The sequence below is a fragment of the Equus caballus genome, chromosome 9 (genome assembly GCF_041296265.1).
Source record: "Equus caballus isolate H_3958 breed thoroughbred chromosome 9, TB-T2T, whole genome shotgun sequence".
In the NCBI taxonomy this organism is placed as follows: domain Eukaryota; kingdom Metazoa; phylum Chordata; class Mammalia; order Perissodactyla; family Equidae; genus Equus; species Equus caballus.
Window position 1 is genome coordinate 84,479,861 of NC_091692.1, and position 23,855 is coordinate 84,503,715.

The following is a 23,855-nucleotide window of genomic DNA, read 5'->3' on the forward strand; positions in this document are numbered from 1 at the left end:
CTCTTCACAGGTGGTTCTGAATCCAGGCAGGCCACGCCAGGTCTGAGTTCTTCAGCTCAGAGCCATCCAGCCAGCTTTCAGTTCAGCTTAAGGACCAACTTTCTGAAAGCAACAGCACCCCATGGGGCTCTTTGGGAGCTGGAGTCAGGCTGCAGGAAGTTACGCTGAGGTTCTGATTTCTCTGGTGCCAAGTCCAGGGAATTCGAACCGATTTGTGAAACATAAACACACTTCCATGTTCTAAGGGCCACTGTCAAGGTAGGCAGCTGGACTCAGTCAGTGACTGTGCAAGAAGGTAGGCATGCAGAATGTCTCTGAGACCAAGAACGTACCAGGGGTCGGAGGAGAGAAGCCAGAAGCCAGCAACATTCAAAGCAGGTGAGCCAGGTACCTCTTGAGTGAAAACTATAAAGAGAGAGGGGATGAGGCAGCCTGGGGTGAGGATTGTGGGGCGGATGGTGGCGGGCAGGGCAGGGGCCTCATGGCCAGAGGAAGCTATTGAGCAGGTACTAATGGGAGGCAGGATGAAGGAGCCACATACTGGCCAGCCTCTGTGCTAGTGCTTTCCAAAGGTTATCTTGTTTAAAGTAGGAATATTCTCCCCCCTTTACAAAAAAGTGGAGACTGAGTTCCAAGGAGGCTAACAATTTGTGGGTTATAAGTAATGGGTCTGGAATTCAGACCCAGGCCAGTCAGACCCCAGAGGTCACTGTCACTCATCCCTGTCATCTCATTGTTTTTCCTTAAGGTGAATCCTTTTGTAAGTAATCTTTTCACTTGCGCTTCCGTTGGTGATATTTTGGACTGTGATCCAGATTCAGCGCTAGCTGGGAGCACCTGCTCCACTCACTGAGTTTAGCAGCATCACTAGCTGAGCGGTAGGATGTGGTCTTTGGAGACAGATGGGTTGCATTGTCTTTGGAAAGGTCCTGAAACTCTCTGAACCTCAGTTCCCCATGCTATAAAATGGGGATAAAAGCAATAGTAGTCATGTCATAGGACGAAAAGAGGTAACACTTAGAGCCAGCCCAGCCTGGTTCCTGGCACAAGGGAAAAGCTTAGGTACCCATCTTCTTTCCCCAGCTAGATTCTACGGAATCCAAGAGGAGATTCTAAGCTCCTATTGAGAGACTAGTTAACTCTCATTTATTTTGCATGCCACACCAACATGCTGCACACCTTGAACGATGCTTTCTATCTGGTAGAGGTGAACCCACAGCATACTGCACAAAGACAGGCTTTCACTGGACTGGAAAATCAGAAAGTGCGCTTTCTACATCCTACGGCTTCACACTCAGAGGCAGGTGTTTTGTGAACTCCAGCCCCAGAACAAATATTAGGGCAGGCCAAGCTGGACAGGGTTGTTACCAAAAGCTGGAAACTGTGTACATATCGAACCAGAAGGCACATCTTCTAGGTGCTGTTTGGTTTTAGTCGTTTGGTTCACCTCGTGTTCATCCAGAAAAGACTTTCCTGCCTGTTATTCCTACGTTTTGAAATCCTAGTAAGTCATTTGATTATAATTGGAAAGCATACCTTAAAACACCCCTGAAAATGTAGGGAGTGAACTCTTTCAAGAAACAAGCTGGTTTTTTGGTTATGATGTCACAGTCAATTAATATAGGAACACCAGAGAGAAAAATGCCAGCAACAAAAAGAGTATCTCGCATTTGTCTGGCTCCAGCACACGCAAGGTTTAGTTTGACCTCAAATGTAACACCAGCGAAGGTCACTGTTAGGCCCATTATACTGAAGGGGAAACAGACGTCCAGAGGAATAGTCACGTAATAGGATACAGGACTGTGAAGGGGAAGAGGCAGAAGGTAAACCCGAGGCTATTGACTCCAGACCAGAGTTCATTCCTTGGGCCTTATTACAGCAACCCCCTTTCCGAACGCACCCTTCCTATCTGATCAATAATCTCTTTGACTTTATTCAGTTTAAACGGCTGATTCATTAATGAATTCCAACTTCCGCTTGAATCCCAGCAATGACTTTTTCCCTTCATGACGGTAGTGTTCAGCCTTGCCTACCTAGCAAACAAGAAGCTGTTTTCCTGGTCCAGTAGAACAAACCCCTAGGTCAAAGGCAGGCTCTCTGGACTCCTATTCATCTGCTGGATGGCTCCCTTCTCTCCGCCTTAGCTTTTTCATCTCCAAATGAGAACCCAGCCCTTACCATCTCATCTGGTTGTTGTGAAGACAAACTGAGATAACAGATGTAAGAGTATTTTGAAAACAGTACTAGCGAGCGCTATACAAATTTAGGCGTCATTATTAGAAAGGCAATAAAAGGATTGATCACACTGATAAGTGGTGAGAGTGTTTTCGAGCCTCTGTAGCTTTCAGGAATGGCAGGAATGCACTTGGCAGATGCAGCCGTGGCAGTTAACCAAAGCTGAGAGTATTGGGGAAAGGCACATCTTGGCCAAATCCAAATGGTTTTAAGACTCTATAAAAATAAACAAGTATTCCAGTATAATTAATTCCAGTTCCGTCAACCCTTCCTGCTACTTGGAGCAATGTAGCTTGTTACGAAGCAATTACCCTTCGAATCCTTTTAATCCCAGCTGATCGTTTTCAGCTTTAATTGTCTTGCTGAGTTTGAATGTTGTTATAGTTCAAATGCAGCCAATTAGCACGGGCCCCGCCACCTCAGGATGCCTTGCGTGCAAAGCACAGTCTTTGAAATCCCTGGTGGACTTTGTCCCAGGTTGTCCTAGCAGCCGCAGTTTATACCTTCAGGTGCTATTTGGGGGAGGAAGGGCCAGCAGAGGCTCAGAGAAAGCACCAGAAACAGTGGACCACGTTTACCAGGGCTCAAGAAAAAGGATAAAATTCTCATAACGTGTCCCAGGACATATGGGCAGGACGGGACGCCCTTGTTGACTGGAGATGTTTAGGCAGATGGCACAGGAAAGATCTGAGCATCTGCAGGGGCTGAGGAGGGGCAGGGAGGTGGCCTTTATGATCACAAAGATTCTTCCTTCCCTTACAGCCTGTGATCCAATGTGATTGCTAAGTGAGAAAACCAATCTATACGGCAGAGAGGTGAAGAGTGTCAGCTTTGGGTCCAGGATGTAGGTTCAAATCCCCGTTGTGCCAATCACTAGCTGTAAGAATCAGAGCAAGAGGCACACCTCTTCAGGGATTGTCCTCTTATGACACAGACGATTGTTACTTAGCCTCTCTGTGCCTCAGTTTCCTCATCTGGAAAATGGCGATAACAGTAGTAGTTACTTCATAACGTTGTTCTGAACATTAAGTGAGTGAGCACATTAGTACATTTAGCACAGTATCTGCCCCGTAGGTGCTCAGTCCTGTACCCATCTCATCACCATCCTCTTTGTCCTGTCCCTTTCGGTGGTGTTATATCTGCTGTTCCTACCTCTTGCCCTGCCCCCTGCCCCCTACCCTCTGCCCTCTGCCCTCCACATTGCTGCGGGATGCGCTCTCCTAACACAAGTCCAGTCCTGTTCTTCATTTGAATAAAACCTTTCTGCTGTTCCCCAACACCCACAGAATAAACCCATGTTCCTTAGCCAAGTGGATAACATCTTTGAAAGCCAGCCCCAGCCTCTCTCTCGTCATCATTGTGTCCTCCCCCGCTTCCCCCGCCTCCCTTGCCACATTGCTCCCAAATCACTCATTGTTCACCAAGTCCCCAGTGTCTGCCACATCTGCTTTTTAAGTCAATGATCTTGGCATATCTGGGATGCTTATGGAGGAAGTTTAAAGTAATGGGGAAAGTATGAGCCCAAATCTCAATTCTGCTGTGTGGCTTTAGGCAGGTGTCTTACCCACTCTGAGCCTCCATTTCCTCATTAGTAACAGAAGTGAATAATAATTCCTCTGTTGTAGAGTCATGGGGAAGAGTAAATGGAATAAGCTGTGCTTTAATTCTACTGCAATGCCTGGCATGCTGGGGGAGCTCCAGAACCGCGGGCTTTCCTCCTTTCATCTTAACCATCCCTAGAACCAGTAAGCAGAGCCCTACCAGGAAAGACTTAAACATCCAAAGCAGGCTTCACTTGGAACAGATCCGGCTGTAAAAACATTCATTGGGCAACAAGCGACATGGCACTGTGCTTGTTGCTGGGGATACAGGTGAGGAGTACAGACAGGTTCCCATTCCCGGGGAGTTTGGTCTCCCTCAAAAGACCCACCGTACCTCAGCCCAGACTTAAAGGCCATCACTTAGGGAGGCAGATCATAGGGCAAGGAGGAAACGCCACATACCAGTGGGCTGTGAAAGGGCATGAGTGTGAGAATTTAGTCCTCCCCCAAATTTGGGAAAATTAGTCAAGCTTGTCATTCCCCTCATTGAAAAGCAGTCAAGAATATGTGAACCATGTAAGTGACCCCTTCTGGAACTTTCTGATGAGTGGAGAAATTAAAGCCACATTGACAGAGGCCATAGTTTAAGGCTTCACCTTACATGCCACCCTTCCAGCTATATTACTCAAATCTGGAGAATTCAAAAATTATAAAAAGACTACTTGTCTCAGGCTTTGGAGATCACTCCATGTTGGTGGAACCCAAGAGTAATATGTGTTCTGGGCCCATCATGACCACACCACCCTCACCACCGGGTCCATCCACTGCTCCACGATCTTCCGCATCCTCCTCTCCCCGTGCATTTGGGTGGATTTCTCTCCCCTTCAAGGTTGATTTTGATACGCATTTTAATTTTATTTCACTGGCTATAAATATTATAGGGGGAAGCATGAAGCAGGATTTATTTATCTCTGTCGCTATACCCCAGGGGAATTTCTGGGACCTGAACTCTCTGGGAAGAGCCTGCGATTTGGGGAAATGGGAGGGAGGAAGGGAGAGAGAGTTAGGAAGAAGAGACAAAGAAAAAGAGAGGAAGGAAGAGAGAATGAAGAGAGGGAGGAAAGGAGGGAGGGAGGAAGAGGGAGAGAGTCAGCAAGAAGAGATGACGAAAAAGAAAGGAAAGAAGGAGAAAGGAGGGAAGGGAGAATGGAAGGAAGGACAGAAGGAAAGAAGGAAGGAAGGAAGAGAGGGAGGGAGAAAACAAAGAGAAGGAGGAAAGGAGGGAGGGAGGAAGTTAGCAGATTTTGACTCTGAGGCAAGCACTTCCCCATGCATTGGTCTCGTTTGTCTCCTCCACAGCAAAGAGCAATAGATGACTAGTAATATTATTTGCCTTTATAAATAAAGGATGTATATTAATTGAAGTAAACAAATATATGTTTTTAAATTTTCAAACACAACTAGGTTCCTGTGTACAGCTGAGGGCACCGAGACACACAGAGACAGACTGATGGGTTGGGAAGCAAAGATTCAAACCTAAGCCTTCTGAGAGCAACAAGCTCCTGGCTCTGCTCCCACCAGCAAGAGGGTATTTCTGTGACTTCTCATTTTATTGATATGCTGCCTTGCTCCCAGACGGACCTAAGAGACCTTCATTGACTCCTTTTACTTTCGAAATCCCAGATTTTCCTACTACATCATCCCTGAAGCAGTGAGCCCAGGACCACGTGGCTGCCTTTGAGGTCAGGACCACTTGGTCCCTGTGTGAAAGGAGCGTCCATTGCTGGGTCAAACTTGCCTCCCTCAGACGTTGAATGGGGCCATGTTAACATGGCCATGAATGTCAGACCTTGGGGCAGTTTCCCCAGGACAGTATTTTCTGAGTCTCTTTCAGAGCCATTTCCTCTCTGATACAGGTCCTCCTAGGGTCATCCTGAAGAGTTTCCTCTCCAAAAGTTGACTAAACTTTTGAAGGAAAAGAATAGGGAGAGATTAAAAAAAAACTGCCTTGTTGCTTCTCAAACTCTAATATGCATACAAATGACCTGGCATCTTGATAAAATGTAGGCTCTCATTCAGTAGGTCTGTGGTGAGGCCTGAGAATCTGTGTTTCTAATAAGCTTCCAGACGCCATTGATGATCAACTGTGGACCAAACTTTGAAAAACAAGAGTCTACACAACTTATTATTATTGATATTCAAAGATGCCCAGGAGAATCCTATTTTTGGCCAATACGGAGTAACAGGGACTAGATTTACCTTCCTACCTGAAGTTACAAAAAAAAAAGAATAGACAAACAACAATTTTCAAGACACTGGCCATCAGGCAGTGAAGGACAGCGATCCCTGGGAGGTGGGAGCACACAAGGAGCCTGTGATTGCCCTGGCTCACTGCCTTGAGAGAGTTTCCAGGTTGCAGCACAGGGAGGGGCGAGCCAGATGGAACTTGGGCAGCTTCCAGAGTTGAGGAGAGGGAGCTGAGAATCCATAGAGAACAGGGCGGCTAGACTTTGCAGGACAGAGGGCCAGGGTGGAGAGGGCTGCGCGGAGAGAAGTCCACAGACCTGCACAGGGTTCCCTTGGAGTATTCAGCAGAGTACAGTTCCGCTCCTGGGCGAGGAAACTACACAAGTGCAGGGAAAGAACCACCTGCCAAGATTAGAGGGAACGGCACGCACCCCACAGGACTCTCACAGAGCCAGAAAAAGTGCCTGTCAGCACCAGCCAGACTGGAAAACTCGGTAATGCCCTGGACGTGGCGTGGAACACTCAGAATGGTATTGCCTCAATGGGGTAAATGTCAGCCCTGTGCCAAACAGAGCTCTAGGCCCACCCAACAAGTGTTAAAAGCAAGACCTGGAAGGATCAAACTCTTCCCCAGTAACCTGACTGCATCTCATAACCAGCTCAACAATATTTATAATGTTGTTATATTATAAATTATAATTTAAATATAATATATATAAAATATATATATGTTACATATATTCGATATTAATATATATTATTATTAATAATATATATTAATATAATATATAATGTAATATATTATATAATATATAATTATAAGAATCATATGATATTATGATATATAATATATTATACATTATATATTGATATTAATTATATTATATAATATGTTATAATTATATTAATTATATTATATATAATTTTATATAATATATTATAAATAAAAATATAATATAATTATAATTATATATAGTATAATTATAATATAATAAAATGTGAAAGAATAATAAATTCTGTACACTGGAAACTACACTGTACACTGGAAACTACAAAACATTGCTGAGAAAAATTAAAGAAGACCTAAATAAATGGAGAGATATACCATGTTCATGAGTCAGAAGACTCAATATCATTAAAATGGCAATTCTCAGGGCTGGCCCTGTGGCCCAGTGGTTAAGTTCTCGTGCTCTGCTGCAGGCGGCCCAGCGTTTCATCAGTTTGAATCCTGGGCACGGACATGGCACTGCTCATCAGGCCACGCTGAGGCAGTGTCCCATGTGCCACAACTAGAAGGACCCACAACTAAGAATATACAACTATGTACCGGGGGCCTTTGGGGAGAAAAAGGAAAAAAAATAAAATCTTTAAAAAAAATGGCAATTCTCCCACACAATCCCAATTAAAATCCCAACAAGCATTTTTATAAAAATTCAAGACAATTCTGAAATTCATCTGGAGGTTCAAATGACCTACGATTGCCAAAATGACTTCGTAAATCAAGACCAAAGCTGGAGGGCTAACATTATCTGATTTTAAAAGCGGATTAATACAGAATAATCAGATAATGAAGGTACAGATCAAAACAGTGTTGTACTTAAAGATAAATAAATATCAATGGAACAAAGTGTCCAGAAATAGACCCACACATAAATGGACAATAATTTTGACAAAGTTAGGGAGGCAACACAGTGAAAAAGGGTAGCCTTTTTAACAAACGATGCCAGAACAACCGGATTTTGATATGAAAAAGAAAACAAAACTTAGGTCCATACCTCACATTATATACAAAAATTAACTTAAAATGCATTATAGACCTAAACGCAAAACCTAAAACTATAAAAACTTATAAAATAAAATGGAAGAGAAAATCTTCATGGCCTTGGGTTCAAAGATTTCTTACATATGATCCAAAAGCATGATCCATAAAAGAATAGAATGACTGGGGCCAGCATGGTGGCAGAGTGCTTTGGCGGCCCAGGATTTGAGGGTTTGAATCCTGAGCACAGACCTACACATGACTCGTCAGGCCATGCTGTGGTGGCATCCCATATACAAAAAATAGAGGACAACTGGCATCGATGTTAGTTCAGGGACAATCTTCGTCAGCAAAAAGAGGAAGATTGGCAACAGATGTTAGCTCAGGGCCAATCTTCCTCACAAAAAAAAAAAAAAGAAGAAGAAGAAGAATAGAATGATAAATTGGACTTGATCAAAATTAAATGCTTCTGCTCTTCAAGTGATACAGGCACAGACTGGAAGAAAATCTTTACAACTTACATATCTGATAAAGAACTTATAATCAGAATGTATAAAGAACTCTCAGAACTCATCAATAAGAAAAAAACAATAAAAATGAGAAAGATTTGGACACTTCAGTGAAGAAGATATATGGATGGCAAATAAGCATATGAAAATATGCTCAACATCATTAATCATTAGGAAATGCAAATTAAAACCACAACAAGATGCCAGTTACACATCTATTAGAAAAGCCACAACGAAAGAGTCTGACCATACCAAGTGCAGACAAGGATGTGGAGCAACTAGACCTCTTGTACTCTGTTGGTGGGAATGTGAAAATGGCCCAATCAATTTGGAAAGCAATCTGGAAGTTTCTTTAAAAGTTAAATATATATCTACCACATGATCCAGACTTTCTTCTTCTAGATATTTACCCCCAAAAAATGAAAACATATGTCCGTACAAAGACTTTTACATAAATGATTATAGAAGGTTTATTAGTAATATTTAAAAACTAAAAGCAGGGGCCACCCCATGGCCGAGTGGTTAAGTTCGCACACTCTGCTTCGGCAGCTCAGGGTTTCGCTGGTTTGGATCCTGGGCACAGACATGGCACCACTCATCAGGCCATGTTGAGGCGGCGTCCCACACGCCAGAACTAGAAAGACCCACAACTAAAAATATGCAACTATGTGCTTGGGGGATTCGGGGAGAAAAAGCAGAAAAAAAAAAAGATTGGCAACAGTTGTTAGATCAGGAGCCAATCTTTAAAAAAAAAAACTGAAAGCAACCATGTGTCCCTCCATAGTGAAGGAATAAACAAATTGTGATATATCCGTACAATGGAATACTACTCGGCAATAAAAATGAATAAATGTGCATCAGCATGGATGGATCTCAACATAACTATCCTGTGTAAGAAGAAAAAGTCAGGGCAAAAGAAATACACAGTCTGATTCCATTTACGTAAAATTCTAGAAAACGCAAACTAATATCTAGTAGGGAAGGGGACACAGAGAGACTACAAGGGGACACAGGCTGCTTTTGGGGGTGATGGATGTGTTCATTATCTTGACTGTGGTGATGTTTTCACCGATGTGTGCATATGTAAAAACTTAATAAATTGCGCCTTTTAAATAGGTCAATTTACTGTGTCAATTATACCCTCAATGAAGCTGATTAAAAAAGAAAAGATGCTGATATCCTGAAAAAGTGTCAAGTGAGAAAAGAAACAAGAGCAATGCGATAAAGAGGGGGTGGGGAGGTGACCTGAATCTCAGGTGTCTTCTCAGAGCAGACGCATGCTCGCCAAACAATTTATGGCCAGCACTGGACTTGCATCTGCCAGAGTTCAGGCAGATAAAAAGCAGTTGGAGAAAAATGCTGAGAACAGACCAGTATGCTATAACCATGGGTCAAATCCAAAGTATGTGGACAGAGCTGGTCTACTCAGAGATGCACATGATTAAAAATCGGTGGTGCAGCCACTATGGAAAACAGTATGGAGATTGCTCAAAAAAATTAAAAATAGAAATACCTTATGACCCAGCCATCCCACTACTGGGTATTTATCCAAAGAATTTGATATCAGCAATCCCAAAAGTCCCATGCACCCCTATGTTCATCACAGCATTATTTACAATAGCCAAGACGTGGAACCAACCTAAGTGCCCAGCAACTGACGACTGGATAAAGAAGATATGGTACATATATACAAAGGAATACTACTCAGCCATAAAAAAGGATAAAATCGTCCCATTCACAACAACATGGATGGACCTTGAAGGTATTACGTTAAGTGAAATAAGCCAGATAGAGAAAGACAAACTCTGTATGTCTCCACTCATAGGTGGAAGTTAACATATAGACAAAGAGAACTGATTGGTGGATACCAGGGGAAAGGTGGGGGGGGGGGGGTGGGCACAAAGGGTGAAGTGGTGCACCTACAACATGACTGACAACAATGTACAACTGAAATTTCACAAGGTTGTGAACTATCATAATCTTAATAAAAAGAAAAAAATTCGGTGGTGACTTATTTAGAAAGGAGCACATACACACATGCGAGTACACCCACACACATGTACACACAGAAGCTTAAAAACACTTCCAGGAACCAGTATGACAAGATGAGAATACGTTGAAAACCAACCAAATGTTTGGCTGGAGGTAATCATTCTGAGCCTCTGATATTGCTATGTGTCAGACAGTGGCAGCCGGAAGAGCTTCACTGGGAAGAAATGAATGTGAGTTGAGAAGTCAAAGAGGTCTTTGTGAGCAGAGAGTCACCCCGTAAAGAGGATAGGGGGTGAGAACTGCAGAGGGGCAGTGGGGACAACGCAGAGCACTCCTGTGGGTCCATTTCCCTGCCCAGAGGCACTGCTGAAATGACCAATGACAAACGTTAGCTTCTAATGTTTGCTACTAGTTGAAGCAAGTTAAGAAGAGCTGAAAGCATTCAACTGAGTGTACTCCTCATTTGGGAGATGAAGAAGCTTGGGTTTTGAGGGGAGTAGTGATTTTTTTCAAAACAAAAATCTAGTTTTTCACAACTTGTGGAATTCCTTCTTCCTTCAGGGAAGTCAGTCTTTTTCTTTTAAGGCCTTCAACTGATTGGATGAGGCCCACCCATATTATGGAGAATAATTTGCTTTACTCAAAGTCTACTGATTTAAGTGTTAATCTCATCTAAAAAATAACTTCACAGAAACATCTCGACTGATGCTTGACTAACTATCTGGGTACTGTGACCCAGTCAAGTTAACACATATAATTAATCGTCACAGGGGTGCTATGAGAATAGACCTCATCTTTTCTCTTGTCACAACTTCTTCCTGGCAAATTTCACAACAGTTTTTATGCCTAGGTTAGGCCCGGGTAAAATTGCCTTCCTTGTCTTCTTCTTTTTCTTTTCTTCTCACATCCCCTCTTTCAAAACCTCTCCCAGAGACCCTGGCCCCTCGCCTGCCCCCTCTTGTCTGTCCTGGGTCCCATCACCGTTCCCCAAACAGATCTGCACTCTCTCAAAATTCCCTGTGCTGTCAACCAGTGGCGCCAAACTTTGGCTGCACGTGACAGTCATCTGGGGAACTTTTTTTTTTAAAGATTGGCATCTGAGCTAACAACTGTTGCCAATCTTTTTTTTTTTCTGCGTTTTCTCCCCAAATGCCCCCAGTACATAGTTGTATATTTTAGTTGTGGGTCCTTCTAGTTGTGGCATGTGGGATGCCGCCTCAGCATGGCCTGACAAGTGGTGCCATGTCCACACCCAGGATCTGAACCGGTGAAACCCTGGGCCGCCGCAGTGGAGCGCGCGAACCTAACCACTGGGACACAGGGCCAGCCCCTGGGGAACTTTTAAACATCCCTCAAAATAGGCCACACCACAAACAAATTAAATCAGAATTTCTGCAGGCAGGTCCAGAGCATCTGTATTTTTTTTTTTTTTTTGACTCCTCAAGTAATTCCGGTTTCTAACATGCAGCCACATCTATCCTGGGTCCCATTCCTTCAAGGTCCAGTCGCACACCAGGTGGTCCAAGATCTCATCGGCTCCTGCTCAGGGGTGGATTAAATGTCTGCTTTCTTAAGTGTCCTCTGGAAGCGATGCCTTAATGGGCACGTGATTCACAGGGCAGAGGATGAGAACCCCAGACAGACCAGTGGAGGGAGGCCGTGGAGGATATTATCCCTCTAACGTTACATCTCAGAGAGGGCCACCTGCATGGAGAGTCAGCCTTGTTCATGCCGCAGCTCCTGGAAGAGTGCATATTCACAAGCCATGGGTGTCAAGAGCAGCAAGAAAGAAGAGAAAGTAAACACGCTCAATAAATCAGATCAGCCTAAACAAGCTCAGAGGCCAACGAGACACAAGATTTCAAATCCCACCGGTACAGACCAGGAGTTAGGAACCATCACCAACTGGCTGTGTTGCCAGACCTAACACCATGGTGCTCAGCTCTCACAGCCTCAGATCCTCACTACTCTGAGAAGTAGATCTTTTCATCCCCATGTTAAAGATGAGGAGACTGGGGCTCATAAATTGTAAGCAATGTGCCCAAGACTGTGCAATTAAGAAGACCAGAGTATGATTTGCAAAGCGTTTTCACATCCATTGTATCATTTGATCTTCAAAACATCTTAAGATGCCTCCTTTTTCTCAGAAAACTGTACTTCTCTTGTCTACCGTTTTACTAAGGTATAAGGTATATATAAGGCACCAACCTTCCCTGTTTTCCCTGCCTCCACGCTTTCCTCCCCTGGCCTCCAGAATCCATCAAACCATGTGCGTTGAAAATTACTCAATGCTTCTCCATCATCTACCTCCCACTGCTATTCCAAAAAAAAAAAAACCAACTCGGGGGCCAGCACAGTGGTATAGTGGTTAAGTTCATGTGCTCCACTTTGGCAGCCCAGGGTTTATGGGTTCGGATCCCAGGTGCAGCCCTACACACTGCTAATCAAGCCATGCTGTAGAGGCATCCCACATACAAAACAAAGGGAGATTGGCACAGCTGTTAGCTCAGGGCCAATCTTCCTCAAAAAAAAAAAAATATTGGCACCAGATGTTAGCTCAGGGCCAATCTTCCCTACCAAAAAAAAATCCAACTCCTCATGACCTACAAGGCCCTCCATAATTTGAGCCTCATTTCCCTCTCTAGCCTCATTTCTACTACTCTTGCTATGAATTTTATACTCAGCAAATTTTGCCCATGCTGTGCCCTCCGCCTGGAATATCCTTCACCTCTTCCTTGGCATCGTTAACTCCTCAAGTCTTGGATTAGCCTCTATCTTCTCCAGCAAGGATTCTCTAAAACCTCCAACCCCTGACCTCTCCAGCCTGGCCATGTGCCCATTCTCTGGGCTCACATACTATTCTTTGCTTATCTCTATCTTTATTACCTGTCTTATCACATGCTTCTGGGAAGACTAGCTCTGTATCTGGCAGTCCCTTGGTGAACTGTGAGCAATCTGAGGGCAAGAGCTGTGTCTTATTTCCATTTATCCCCTCAGCCCTAGCATAGCTCCTAGCTAGAAGAAGCACATAGTGGACACGTTGAAATAATAACTTTCTTAAAACCCCTATCTGATATTTTTTGCCATGGATTATTCACTTGGGGAGGAGTGAGGAGGTGTTTCCCTTCTAAATTCAGAACCAATGGAGAAATAAGACACAGAAGACCCAGATGGAGATCAAGCTATCAGGTCTGATACTGATAAATCTGATTGGAGAACTGGACTTAGAGTTTTAGAGCAAAAAGATGGTGTGCTACTTCATCTTCTTGAGTGAGGCAGACCCACCACTCATCCCGGCTGGGCTGGAAACCTTCAGTCTCCCTGGCACAGGCAGAGCCTGCGAGCTTACAGTGTGGAGGGCAGAGAAGGCGCGTCTCCTAAGGCAGGCTGCCTCCAACAAGACAGAAAGATGCTGAGACAGTGCTGCACAGTCCTCCTCCCAAATGGTCCTTCCTAGAGAGTGGGGGAGAGGCACCAGAAAAGATGCTACTCCACAGAATGCCCTCCAATTCCCTTGCATGAAGCCTGGGAAATAGGGTGCCCCAATATTATTATTTGTATCCACAGAGAATCTTGCAAATAATGAAGTGCTGTGAAATACTTGATCTCTTCTGCTCACTGATGGTAGAAACTGGGTGTGACTACAAGAGGGTTCAACGTAATTCATCTTCCAACCATAGATGGGTTAGGCAAGGGGTGGTTATGGCTCACATTCTGGCTCCTGGCCTAGGTTGGCAGGCCTTTCCAAAGGTGGCAGTGATGTCAGTTGCCATTCTAGCCCTCAGCATGACGAGGGGCAGCAAGAGCAGGGAGCGGCATTTGCGCCCCCCTCACGAGATCCAGACGGTCTCTTCAAAGGCTGAGGCACTGAGAGTTGGCGTTTTAGAACACGGGGGACCCAAGATTCAATCATGGCCCTGCCTTTACCAGCTGTGTGTCTCTGGCCAATTGACTTACTCTCTCTGAGCCTCGGTTTCATTTTTAGCCAAACAATTTCATAGGCTACTACGATTGTTTAAGGTAGGGATAATGGGAGTCAGAATGAGGCCTGTGATGGAAAAGAGGGAAAGAGTTCAAAAAATACTTCAAAGTAAATTCAGGAAGATTTGGGTGGTGATGATAAAGGAGAGAGGAATCCAGACAAATTGCAGCCGCAGGATGGATGGTGATGCTACCGTTAATTCTGATTAACCAATAGAATCAAACTGGGGGAGAAGAGACAATGGAGACTGAATTCAGTTTGGGCCATGTGTAGTTTGAGGTGCTCACAGACATCCAGATGAAGGTGCCCAGTGGACAGGTGAATATCTGAGTTTAAGCCTCAGGGTAAGAGGACTAAGCTGGAGATGGACGAGGGTGTCGTCTTCACTGTGTGGGATTTACAAAACTGAGTTGAGTTTCAATAAAATATTTAAATGGCATTCTTTTCACGCAGTCATCCCTCCCCAAGACCCTGTTTTATTGTCTTCATAGCAGTTACTATCCTTGATTGACAATATATTCTGAGTTGTTCTTGCTCGCCCGCTTCCGCTATAGAACGTAAGCTTCGTGAGAGCAAAGATTCTTGCCTGTTTTGTTCACTGTTGTGTCCCAGTGTCCAGAGAGTTGCCTGGCACAGAGTAGATGCTCAGAACTTTCTTGAATGAATAAAGAACTGATTCTACCATCGAAACTCACCAATGTATTAGTTCAGGTATGTAACAATGCTAGCTGCTGTAACAAAGAAATCTCAAAACCTCAGTGACACTATTGATACTTCAGGCCACATGCTATTTGAGTTGTGGGGGCTATCCTGTGCACTGTAGGATGTGTAGCAGTGTCCCTGGCCTCTACATACTAGATGCCCCATCCCCCAGTTTTGACACCATAAATGTCTTCCGACATTGCCAATAAGAACTACTGGCATAACGCAAAGTTTATTTTTCACTCACATCGCAGTTCATTGTGTATGGTCCAGCAGTCCTCAACACACTTATTCAAGGGCTGTCTCCTTCCATCCTGACACTCTCCCAGTCCCTGGGGCCTCTCTCTCTTGAGGATCCTCAGCCTCCAGCCCTGTGAGAGAGAGGATTATGTGCGATCTAGGCCTGGAAGTGGCCTTCATCATTCTGCCTTTATTCTATTGGCCAGAACTCAGTCTCACAGCCCCACCCAACTGCAAAGGAGACTGGAAAATGTAGTCTAGCTCTGTGCCCAGAATGGAAAGGAAATGGGTCTGAGTGATGACCATGGCAGTCTGTACCACAACCATTGAAAATCATCTCAGGCTGTAAAAGAGATCAGCTCTTCTGCACCTAGAATGGTCATTGCTTACCCCCTCAATATTTTTGGTGTTGAATTAAGCAATACAGCTTTCTTACAGCAAGGTACTTCTGTGTAGTACCAACCGTTATGCTATTTGATAGCCAAACATCCTCATTTAAGTCATTCAATGGAAGTGGGACATTAGTGATTTTATACGTTACAATGACGTTCACCTGTACACCATGCAAAATCATTGCTGTAACTCCAGAGCCTAAACTTAGCATATAGTAGGTGCTCAATAAATATGCATAACATCTGAATTAATCAATTTTTCCACTAGAAGGTAAGTTTCATGAGGATAGAACTTTATTTCATTTGTTCCCAGGACATAGTGCAGTGCTGCACATAGTCAGCGCTCCATAACTATTTGTTACTAGAAGAACTTGGCAAATACGATCCAAAGAATGATTGGAGCCAGGCCCTGTGCCAGGCACTGGAGGCCATTCTCCCCCACAGAGTATCTAGTCTTTTTCTCCATAATTCCACTGCATGCTATTTTTGAATGAAGGTGGACCATAAACATGCAAGAACTACCTAGAATTTCATTGTAGTGTTTCCATCCAGCCTCAAGGGGTGAACCATACTTGTTAAAATGATCTGGTTTTGAGGAAGATGGAGCACTTCCTAACACATTCTATGAGGTCAACATCACCCTGATAACAAAGCCAGATAAAGACAACACAAAGAAGGAAAATTACAGGTCAATATTGCTGATGAACAGAGATGCAAAAATCCTGAACAAGATATTGGCAAACTGAATACAGCAATGCATTAAAAAGATCATACACCATAATCAACTGGGATTTATACCAGGGACACAGGGATGATTCAACATCCACAAGTCAATCAATATGATACACCATATTAACAAAATGAGGAACAAAAACCACATGATCTTCTCAATACACGCAGAGAAAGCATTCAACAAGATCCAATATCCATTTGTGATAAAAACTTTCAATAAAATGAGTATAGAAGGAAAGTACCTCAACATAATAAGGGCCATATATGACAAACCCACAGCCAACATCATACTCAATGGGGAAAAACTGAAAGCCATGCCTCTGAGAACAGGAACAAGACAAGGGTGCCCACTCTCACCACTCTTAGTCAACATATTGCTGGAGGTTTTGGCCAGAGGAATTAGGCAAGAAAAAGAAATAAAAGGAATCCAAGTAGGCAATGAAGAAGCAAAACTCTCACTGTTTGCAAATTACATGATTTTATATACAGGAAACCCTAAAAAATCTATTGGAAAGCTGCTAGAAATAATCAACAACTACAGCATAGTTACAGGGTTCAAAATCAACTTACACAAATCAGTTGCATTTCTATACTCTAATAATGGACTGACAGAAAGAGAACTCAAGAACACAACCCCATTCACAATCACAGCAAAAAGAATAAAATATCTTGGAACAAATTTAACCAAAGAAGTGAAAGACCTATACAATGAAAACTACAAGACCTTCCTGAAAGAAATGAATGATGACATAAAGAGATGGAAAGATATTCCATGTACATAAATTGGAAGAATAAACATAGTTAAAATGTCCATACTATCTAAAGCAATCTACAGATTCAACGCTATCCCAATCAGAATCCCAATGACATTCTTCATAGAAATAGAACAAAGAATCCTAAAATTCATATGGGGCAACCAAAGATCCTGAATTGCTAAAGCAATCCTGAGAAAAAAGAACAAAACTAGAGGCATCACAATCCCTGACTTCAAAATGTATTACAAAGCCACAGTGATCAAAACAGCATAGTACTGGTACAAAAACAGGAACACAGATCAATAGAACAAAATTGAAAGCCCAGAAATAAAACCACACATCTATGGACAGCTAATCTTCGACAAAGGAGCTGAGAACATACAATAGAGAAAAGAAAGTCTCTTCAACAAATGGTGCTGGGAAACCTGGACAGCCACATGCAAAAGAATGAAAGTAGATCATTCTCTTACACCATTCACAAAAGTAAACTCAAAATTGATCAAAGACTTAAAGGTAAGACCTGAAATCACAAGACTTCTAGAAGAAAATACAGGCAGTACACTCTTTGACTTCAGTCTTAAAAGGATCTTTTCAGACACCATGTCTTCTCGGACAAGGGAAACAATAGAAAGAATAAACAAATGGGAATTCATCAGACTAAAGAGCTCCTACAAGGCAAAGGAAAACAAGATTGAAACAAAAAGACAACCCACTATCTGGGAAAAAATATTTGCAAATCCTGTATCCAACAAAGTGTTAATCTCCATAATATATAAAGAACTTACACAACTCAACAAGAAGAAATCAAAAAATGGGCAGGGGATATGAACAGACATTTCTCCAAAGAAGATATACAGACGGCCAATAGGCGTATGAAAAGATGCTCATCATCACTGATCACCAGGGAAATGCCAATCAAAACTACACTAAGATACCACCTTACACCCATTAGAATGGCAAAAGTAACCAAAACAAAAAGTAACAAATGTTGGAGAGATTGTGGAGAAAAAGGAACCCTTATACACTGCTGGTGGGAATGCAAACTGGTGCAGTCACTACGGGAGACAATATGGAGATTTCTCAAAAATTTAAAAATAGAAATTTCATGTGACCCAGCCATCCCACTACTGGATATCTATCCAAAGAACTTGAAATCAGCAATTCAAAGAGACTCATGAATCTCAATGTTCATTGCAGCATTATTCACAATAGCCAAGACATGGAAGCAACCCAAGTACCCATTGACTGATGACTGGATAAAGAAGATATGGGATGTATATACAATGGAATACTACTCAGCCATAAAAAAGGATAAAATCATCCCATTTGCAACAATATGGATAGAACTTGAGGGTATTATGTTAAGCGAAATAAACCAGATAGAGAAAGACAAACTCTATGACTCCACTCATATGTAGAAGATAAACAAACACAAGGACAAAGAGAACAGATTAGTGGTTACCAGGGGGAAGGGGGAGGGAGGTGGGCACGAAGGGTGAAGGGGCTCACCTATAAGATGACTGACAAATAACAGTGCACAACTGAAATTTCACAGTGTTTTAAACTATCATAACCTCAATAAAAAAAATATCTGGTTTGTTCTGCAGAACAATCTCTGGGATTTTATAGTTCAACACTAGCCATTTTCTCCCCACCGTCCCAGAAGTACTATTTGATCCATCTTCAGAACCCTGGTGCTTTCTTCCCCAAATCCCTTTACCCTTTTCATTTCTCACGCTTTGTTTTTTTTCTTTGAGGAGATCAAATGTCGTAATGCCTACTAGGTGGCAGGTCCAAACCAAGCCAGTTTATGCCTTACAATGTTGCTCTGTCGCACTAGGAAACTGGAATCTGGAGCAGACTGCTTGGCTCAAACCTTGGCCCCAACACTTCCTAACTGTGTGGCTTTGGGCATATAATTAACCTCCCCGTGCCTCAGTTTCTTTTATCTGTAAAGTGGGGGAGATATTACTCACTCCCTCATAGATTTACTGGAGGACTGAATGAACTCATTTAGCTGTGACACTTGGTACAGTTCAATGTCTGGCATTTAGTACTCCAGGTATTAGCCTGAATAACAAAACTCACAACAAATGCAGATTCTCACTTAACAAGTGAGAATATTCATAGTGCCCCATAATGCCAGTACAGAGTAGGAGCTCAATAAATATTTATTGAATAAATGAATGTTTATTATTCTCATGCCCGACACTGACTTCTGGGAACTTACTTTGCCAGGGGGCATCTCCTACCTCACCCAATAATAAATACCATCTCCATGTTCTTCCCTGGCCAGGTGAATGCATTGAAGGAGTCCCTCTGAAGCCATTTCCAAAGCTAGGATGGAGGTCCTTCAGTTAACTATATGGTGGTCACTGTGTAATTTTTAAGTACTGTATATTTTGAATTCCAAAGGAAAAGGTGATATATAAAAAGGGACATTGTATCATGAATTTCCTCCAATGTTATCTTATTTACTTTTAAATTGGACTTATGTGTTTAAACTTGTCTCTGGACTATTAGTCACTCAAAACACAAACATACATTTTGTAAAGAAAGTTTGCTGCCCATAAAATCCACAGGGCAGAGGCATTCAATGATTTTTCCTTTCTTTCTTTTTTTATTCTTTTTTGAGATGCACTTTCCCCTTCTGTTAATCCTCAGCTTGGCTTAGCTGTACCTACGCTCCCTTTTGAAATGCTATCTCTGTGAATCTCTCCTTTCGCTCATACTTTTAAGCTGCTGTCTTGCAAGAAGCATTTCAAGGGAAGTACACCCTGAACAGCATCCTCAAGCCTCAGTAATGTCTTTTGTGTACACATGTTTGATCAGTATGAACTCCATTCTCTCCTCTGCCTTCCTGATCACAGTAACTATGGTCTCCCAGATAACATCAACACGCCAACCCAATAGGGCCATAGCGAGGAGCACCTTTCAGGAGATTAGACCAAACATCTCTAACTGCTTTGAATTTCATTACAAGGAGCAGAAGAGAGGAGATAGGAGAGGAGGCTGAAAGTGCCCTGGCTTTCTCTGAACGCCAGCCTGTGGCCTCTCTAGGAACAGAGAAACCCTGGCCAGCAAGTGTGGCGTCAGTCCCAGAGTGCCATCTCTGTTATTGTCACTTCTAACCTACCTCTTTCTATGTTAGTTCCCAAAGATCAGTTGAGAAGTTAAGATTCTAAAATGTCATATTCTTGGTAATCTACCATTTTGCAATTGTGCTCCAGCCATAATGACTTTTTGCAAGACTTCTGTTATAGGTTGAACTGTGTCCCCTAAAAAGATACATTGAAGCCCAAACTCCCAGGACCTAGGAATGTGACCTTATTTGGAAATAGGGTCCTTGCAGATGTAATTAAGAATGAAGTCACATCGGAAAAGGGTAGGCTCTAACCCAACAGGACTAGTGTCCTTGTAAGAAGAGGAGAAGAGACACAGAGATAGATACACAAGAAGAACGCCATGTGAGGACGGAAGCAGAGACTGGAGTGATGCATCTTCAAGCCAAGGAATGCCAAGGATTGCCAGCAACACCAGAAATTAGGAGAGAGGCATTGAGTAGATTCCCCGCAAAGCCTTCACAGAGAGTATGGCCCTGGCAACACCTTGATTTCAGACCTCTAGCCTCCAGAACTTTAAGAAAATATATTTTTGATATTTTAAGCTTCCCAGTTTGTGACACTTTCTTATGGCAGCCGTAGGAAACTAATAACAGCTTCCAACCTGCTCCCTCCTGCCTCTTTGCCTCTGTGGGAAACATTCCCTCTGCCTACATGAGCTCGCCATGCCTCCCAAATCTGTCTCAGGTCCAGGGATGGTACCCTCAGTCTCCCATAACCTCCGCTTCCCCAATCTGGCACTTCCCAGGGTGCATTCTGATGCTGTCTCTCCACCCCAGATTGTGTCTTTGGCACCTTTGAAAGCTCTGCACAGATCCCATTGCTTAGCATTCAATAAACGTTGCCAGAGGAGAAAAGTAAGGGAAACTGTCAGACGGAAGAGATGGGTCATGCCTGAGGTCAAATGTGTAAAGGTCTGAACAAGGGATGTGGCTTAAACATCAGGTACAAATGACTAAGGTTATCATTTAGCAAACAAAATTTAGATGCAATTGAAGGAAAAGCAGAGTGTATTTGGGGATCAGAGAACAGTGGGTTAAGGGAAAGCCCAATTCAAAATGCAAAAGCAGAGTCAGGGAGAACGATTAAAGCTGGTGAAGATGAATCATTAGGATAGACAGAGGAACTAACACAAGACATTTCTGTAGGGGGAAGTCAAGGGGGATTCTCCAGGGAACTTTGAATCGTGCAGAAGCATATATTGCTGGCTGGGGTACTTACCTTCCCGATTTAGCTTTGGGCTCATCTTAATGACAGTGCCCCCTATCTGAGAAGCGTGAACAAGGATTTGTTTGCCAAACCCCAGAACACTCAAAGTGGGGGACACCAGTAGATGCTCCATCCAGGAAGGTTAGCGGGGGGTCTTAAGAAACCTCCTGATACCATTGGTGGTAGGGTTATGGGGTTTTTACCCTATTTGGATAACAATGGAAGACAGGTGTGTAGAGGTAGGGCATCAAGGACCTACGACAAACCCACATACGTTATTTTATTTAGACCTCAAGTCCAGCAGGTGAGGTAGGTGTCATTATCCCCATATCTTAGATAGGGAAACTGAGGCTCAGCAAGGTTAAGTGGCTTTCCTAAGGTCACTTCTTGCCCTGCATGTCCTCCCAGGCTGCCTAAGATGAATGATATGTGGGAAAGCACTGTGATATTGGTTGAATGCTTTGAAATAGAAGCAACTATTATTATTCAGAACTTGCTAATTGCCAGAAATGCTCAATAGCGAAAATGGCTGCCTCAAAAAAGTGTGCATTTGCCCACTCTCGTGATGAAAGGTCGTGATACAGAATATAGCCTCTGTGTCCTTAAGAATCCACCTCACTCTCCTGTTTGGTCCTGAGCAACTTGCCTTCCCCTGCTCATACACTCTTCTTTGCTCATCTCCTTCTTTGTGCCAAATCTCACTCATTTCTTCATTCTTTCTCCTTACCCCCTCCTCTTTTGATCACTCTGCCTGGAGCACCCCTTACCCCCTCCACCTCCCCTGGAGGAACCCTAGTAACTTTAACAGAGAAAAGTCTGAAGAATTACAGAACTCAGCATCCTAACTCCATGCCCAATATACTCTTCCAACTCTCTTGCTTTCCCGATATTCATTCATGCAGGGCCTTTCAAATTTTTCACACTGTGGACCCCTTCATAAAGGGAAAAGACCGTGGGCCCCATCCACAGAGGTATAGGAGGGAAATTACTAAGATGTCTGAACCAAATTCCCCCTCAATGCCAGGAAGTGGTTTCTTCTTTCTATCAAATGTTACAAACGAATTGATCATTTATACTCAAAGCCAGCATGACAAGAGGCCAACCCTAAGATCACCAAATAGACCACACACAGTTGGAGAACATTTCTTCCTAGTTATCCTTCCAGACTCATCTAAGATTTCCCTTCCTCTGGGAAGCCTTCCTTGATTGTCTGCCTCATCCCCCAGGGTGAATTCCCCCTTACCATTTGCCCTCAGCATATCATGCCGCACCATTATTTCTGTTTGCTTGTGTGTGAGGCTGGCATTGAAGCATCAGCTGACTTCCCAAGGGCATGACTGAGTGTCTGCCATTGCCACATCCCCAGGCCTTATCACTCTGACCAGCACATATCAACAATGCCCAGTAAAGCTCTGTTGAATCACATTGACATGAGTCTAGAAGAGAAACCCAGTTCACAAGTTGTCAGGTCTCGGATACGAACCATTTGAAAGCCTTAACTTGGGCTTCAGCATAAGTAAATGTGCCTTGGAAAGTCCATCTACCCTGAAGATCATAAGCCAACTAAAGGGATAAATTGCCTTGCTGAGCCACCAGCCAAAATGACCGCCAGTTTTCGCCACTCTAAAGTCACCCATCTGTGTGATATTAAGTTCTCCGTCAAAGGTGTGGCAAAATCAACTGAGTCATTCTTGGCCAAAATGTGGTTTCCAGTTACCTAAACTTCTCCCACAATGAGATGATCCATCACATACGCAGGTTCCTCGTTCTCTCGGGGGAGTTTAGTAGTTTGGCTATTGACCAGATAAACCATCCAATTAACCCTCCTGCTTGGCCTCAACCCAGATCTCCCGCCTCCTTCTTCAGGCGCCTGATTCATGCCTTATGACACCTGCCAGCAGGGCCCCTGACCTGGTTCCCAGGGAAGGACCGGCCAGCGTAAGAGAGTGAAACAAAGAGGCAGAGCAGAGGCACCGCCCGAAGGCCAGCAGGGAGGGAGGGTCCCCAGAAGACAGACGTAAGCACAGCTCTGGGCACACACACTGGCTGTTTACCTGGAAGCCTCACACTCCATGTTGCAAGAGCTCCTTCACGGACAGATTGCAGCCTGCCGATGACTCAGCCGCAGCGAGGGTGAGCCCGAGGGGAAGCAACAGCTTCACAAGGAAACCAGCCCACGCCCAGGTTGCACCGTGTACCCGGGGAACTCGCCCGAGGCCAATTCCTATGCCCGCTGCCAAGAAAGCCGACCTGAATGTGCCAGGGAGGCGGTGCTGGCTGGGGAGCTGCTGCGGGTCCTGGGAGCTGCTTCCCATCCTTTCTCCGTTCTCCACTTGTTTGAATTTTCCTGTATATTCTAGGACCTCCCTTCCTGGGGGCCCAGGTGAAGCCAGTAGAGACAAGAACTGGGAGTGTGTCCCCAAGAAGGCTTTCAAAGG

The 23,855-nt window shown here is 43.6% G+C and overlaps 1 long non-coding RNA gene across 2 annotated transcripts in view; it reads right to left on the bottom strand.

Annotated features, from left to right (window-relative positions):
* Positions 1 to 23,626, bottom strand: part of LOC138915457 (uncharacterized) — an 80,045-nt gene extending 56,419 nt beyond the window's left edge. Inside the window, exons 1-2 of one of the 2 annotated variants that reach the window (XR_011421411.1) lie at positions 23,472 to 23,552; positions 15,215 to 15,338 (exon numbers count right to left, since the gene is read on the bottom strand). This is a non-coding gene — a long non-coding RNA (uncharacterized lncRNA). Of the gene's footprint in view, positions 1 to 15,214; positions 15,339 to 23,471 lie in introns of both variants that reach the window. The other variant, XR_011421412.1, reaches the window with a different exon arrangement.
* Positions 23,627 to 23,855: the final 229 nt, after the last annotated feature.